Source organism: Solanum dulcamara, chromosome 1 (genome assembly GCF_947179165.1).
Source record: "Solanum dulcamara chromosome 1, daSolDulc1.2, whole genome shotgun sequence".
NCBI classification, from domain to species: domain Eukaryota; kingdom Viridiplantae; phylum Streptophyta; class Magnoliopsida; order Solanales; family Solanaceae; genus Solanum; species Solanum dulcamara.
The window spans coordinates 20,615,343-20,620,545 of record NC_077237.1 but is presented as its reverse complement, the minus strand read 5'-3'; positions in this window follow the sequence as shown (position 1 = coordinate 20,620,545).

Below are 5,203 nucleotides of genomic sequence, written 5' to 3'. Positions count from 1 at the left end.
TTTTATTAATACTATTGTGGATCCACAAGCTAAGTCAATTAAGACAACTTATGAGGGCACGTAGTTCGGGACTAGAGTCTGCTACTACAGAATCCATTACCAAGCCTCCACCTCAAGGCCTCTAGTGCTAGTTCAAGTCCCAACGGAAAAGATAAATTTGATTTTTAATACATAACATTAGAAAAGACAATAATCAATTACCGATCCACATCATAAAATTGTATAAGAGTAGCTCATTTCAAATCTTAATTCATAACAAATTCATATAGAAACTTACCTTTCTAAGCATCTAAATCATGATTTACCTCATGTTGTGAGAAAACCGTTCAAAAATCATTGATACTATTCCAAAGCATCATTAAAACATACCTAATCATTTTTATAAAAATATGCAAAAATCCTTCATCGAATTCATGATCATAGTTCATAAGTGACATTCAAAGCACAATGCATGGGTCCATATGAAGTCAATTATAAATTATGTATTTTAATCAAATCATGCATAATAAGGTAAAGCAACATCAATTGAATCATAAAAAGGACCCATGAACATTTGACATAAACCCTAATTGAATTGGATAAATAGTGCTTGAAGGATTGATATCTTTTAGGACCCAATGAATGAAAGGAATCCATTGGTGAATATCCAAATACCTTGATAATCAAATCCCAAAAGCAATTGAGGTTGGACTTGAACCCTAGCTGGATGGAGAGGAAAAAACTTGGGAGAGAAATCCTTAGTGCCTTAGAGGGATTCAAAACTTTTAGAGGGAATGGGGAAGGATTGAAGGTCTTGGGTAGTTATAGGACGTCCAAAATAATCTAAAATGGTGTAGTTTAGGAGTTATAAAAATCTGAAATATCCAAAACATCCCTAGATTAATTATGTGGGATGACCCTGTAGACAGGACTTACGATCTGCAAGAACCTTTATGGTTCATTAAAAAGGGTTTGTAGAACCTGTCCACCAAAATAGAAGCTGCTAGAATTATACTTCAGTCCTATGAATCAAGTCTACGAATCAAAGAAAACTCTACTGATCGTCAACCCAATCATCTTGCACAACTTTATAATTCTCAAATCAAACTCTCAAACCTCACTCTATGAGTCATCCTTCGAACCATAAGATTTTCTACAGTCTATAGGACCCCTCGTGGAACTCAAACTGAGCTACTCGAAATTGACATTTCTCAGGACCTTTCCTATGATCCCTTTGTATGGATGGTAGGACCTTATACGGTCCATAGAAGCTACTTGTAACTTGAACCCTAAGCTTAGTCAATTTTTCAAACTCCAGGCCCTACCTGCTAGACCATTTTATGGACTATAAGACATCATACGGCTTGTAAGTCAGCTCATAGGACCTGCACAAGTGGCCTTTTCTGCAATATTTCTTTTTCGTTTCAACTTTTTTAACTTTTAGGGTCATAACAGATCTTCCCTTGGGAACATTCATCCTTAAATGGGACTCAAGCTACCATGAATAGAGTAGGGAAAAAGATCAAACAACCCAACATGAATGCAAAAACACATAAAAATACATAAACAAAGGAGAAATCAACCTTATGTAAAACATGACTTTAAAATTGATTTCATAAATATGCATGCATAAAAAAATATGAGAATAGCTAAAACGTGTGAATTGGAAAACAGTGAACATGAGGAATCTAAATACCTCAAGCTGAAATAGAGGGAAAGAGATGAGGATAATGAAACATCATATAGGCTTTGGCCTCCAGTGTAGCACTCTCAACTAATTGGTTCTCCCAAACTACTTTGACGGAAGCAACTTCCTTATTCCTATACTTCTGGACTTGAAGATCTAAAATATCTACTGAAACCTCTTCATAAGATAGACTTTCCTTCACACCAATAATATCTAATAGCATAATAGAAGTAGGATCACCAATACACTTTTTCAACAAGGGGAAAGGAAACACCGAATGAACTGATGTCAACTCTGAAGGTAAATCCATCTCGTATGCCACCTTAATAAAACACCTCAAAATATGACATGGGCCTAAATAACATGAACTAAGCTTTCTTTTCTTGCCAAAATACATCATACCACTCCTGTAATGACCTTATAAGGCATTTTTGAATTAAAGCATTCATTCCATCATTTAGAGCATTCTAGTAGTGACCTCAAGTCATTTATGACTTGCTGTCATTGATTGTTCGGACGCCTGTTCGTTCATTTAGGTTTTAGGCCTGTTTTTCTGTTTTGGAATATTTATAACTTGAAAAGACGAGTTTAGTCATAAATTTAGGAAAACAACTTTGGAATACAATTCTGATAGTTCCACCAGCTCTGAAATAGCCAAATTAGGCTAGTAGCATATTCAGCATGACTGTCAAGGCAATCGATATGACTTTGAGACCATTTGGCGCTTTTACCTTTGAAATTTGGCTTATGGTTGACTTTGGTCAATATTCTTGCAAAATAAACTCAGATGAGAATTCTGATAGCGCGGTTAGTTCCAAAATATTGAATTTGGTATAGAATGAGCCTTCATTTGCTTCTCGAGGCTTTTGGTCTAATTCCAAGGCCTATTGAGAAAATAGGCTCAAAATGACACTTGGGTGTGGGAGCCATTTTTCATTAAAATAACCTCGTATGAAAATTTTAAAAGTGTTATTAAGTTTGGAATGTCGAATTTAGTGGGGGTAATATATCTCGTCTACACGCATGGGGTTCCAAACAAATCCTGAGGACCCCGTTAAAGAATTGGACATACCATAGTCTATTTTACACAAACTGTGTCTTGCGTTATTGCTAAAGAAACTCATGGATGCTAAAGTGACTGTCACTAAAGTGGTTAAGAGATTGCTAAAGCGACCAGCCCTCTTGGGTAGGTGTCACTTAAGAGACAGACCTATCACTAAAGCGATGCCCACCTCTTGGAGGTGGTCACTTAAGCGACCAGTGGGTGTTCGCTTTTGTGAAACCTGAGGCCATTTCCTTATTTGAATTTCAGTTGAAGTTTTATCTTTAAGAAAAAAATTCTCCTTCAATATTTGGGTGATTTGGACATTTCAAAAGGCTATTTTGCACGATGTTTTGAGAAGATACTAGTAGGGTGATCAGAATTAAGGTTTGAGGTTTTCCTTGAGGAAAATTTCCCTTTTCCCCTCCATTTCTAAGTTCATGGGCTATGAAGTTGATCATGAATGCATATTCGGTTTGGGACTATTTTGGTGTATGAATTATGTTCTTTTTTGGAATATAAGCTGAGGGTAGTAATTGGAGCCCATTATCAGAGTTAATTTCATAAGTTAGAGCGGATCCCACAATTCCTAATTTTTGACTTTGAAATTTGCCAGTCTCTAAATTCGATAATTTTAGTGTCATAACGACCATCTTAATGTTATGATTCTATTTTTGATAAGTGGCAGCGTTCGAAGGCCATTCGGAAGGGAAAAGCTCTAGTTTTGTGAGTTAAAGCGTGTGTGGTCAGCCTACAGGTAGGCTACGATTTTCCCCTCATTAGACTAAGCATATTTAGGCAATTGTATACTGAATTGTATGAGTTTGGAGGGGTTTGGTTGTTGAGCATGCTAAATTCCTAGAATGCATGCCCTATGTGTTATTTTCAAGGTATCGTCGGACTGTTAAAGCATGTCTCTGGTTATTTTTGATCATCCATACCTTTTGGTGTGTGTTATGTCTTGGTGTATATATGTTGAAAGCATGTTTGGCATTAGTCTAGGTTTAGACTAGTGTTACCTTAGACTTAAGCAATTTTGGTGCCATTGGGCCTTAGAACTTCTTCGACATTGTTTCGGGAAACTTAGCTCCCTCTAGACTGATATAGTAGACTTCAGTTTGATAGTATAAGCTTTAGATGGGATGTAACACAACTTTGGGAATCTTAATCCATAATTCCCTATTCTTTTATCGGTCTTGTATCTCTTGGCTATTGGTTCTGAAAGTCATTTTCGACAAATTCTGGTAGGATGTGGGTTAGGAAGGGGTGACTCATTAATGGCACTCAATTTGGGGTTACTTATCATGATGCTAAGTTGGCTGCTGATCCTAATTCAGACCGACTCACCTATATTCATGGTTCAAGTCCCCATTTCTCTCCACTTGGCCGTGGTTTGAGCCCACCGCCTTTATATAGCTTCAATTGAAGTCTGATCCTCCTTACTCACTTTGGTTCGACTTCTTAGCTACAGTTACCCAGTTTAAGTCCATGGTCTATCTTACACGTGATTTGTCTCCTTAGCTATAGTTACCTGGTTCAAATCCATGGTCTAGTTTACACGTGGTTCGGCTCTTTATCTATAGTTACCTAGTTCAAGTTTGTGGTCTACCTTACACATGGTTCAAACCCACTATTATCCATCACCTGGTTCAATTCTTTCATTGCTTTCAAATCGCGATTCAGATTCCTGATTCTTTGATGAATCTTTGGTTCAAGTCCTTAACTACTCTCAGCTTTGGGTTAAAGTTTCAGGCTTTTAGGATGGTTTGGTTCAAGTCTGGGAAATAGGTGTCATTATTGGAACTCTATTGGCTCCGTTCTTTTTATGACAACTATCTTTGCTCATGTCGGGCTTATGGGGGTCTGTTAAGGTTGTTTCCTTAGACTTGTACACGAGCGTACCCATCGAGTTTATGGGAGCCCGACGGATTTATCTAGTTTCTTTCCCTTATGTGTCGAGTATGATCGTGTACATACCCACATTTACTTCTTACTATTTCCTTGTTTGTGATTATTTTTTTGCATTTCAATTTACTTTTGCTTATCTTACTTAGTCGGCCTATGATGTCTATTGGGTACCTATTATTTTGGTACTCATACTACACTCTGCATCTATTTTCGTGATGTAGGTCCAAGTACTAGCTACTGATGTTGAATCGAGCCAGCTGTGGTCATGATAGGAGGAGAAGGTGAGAAGATTGCATTCTGGATATACCCGTCTCCCTCTGTACATATATTTTTCGCCTGTCTTTTGCTTTTTGAGACAACCCTATTTTTTATGGTTCACTTTTGGGACTTGTACTCTTTTTTTATAGTAGCTCTGTACATGTGACTTTTAGGTTCTGGGAGGTTATCTTTTTACTTGTATATATTTAGCTTTGCTTCCGCCCATTCGTTTATGTTCCTATTATTTCAATACTATTTTTACTTGAATTATTGGTCTTCTACCCTGACATCTCATTACTCACAACTCTAGGATATGGGTCAGCTTATGT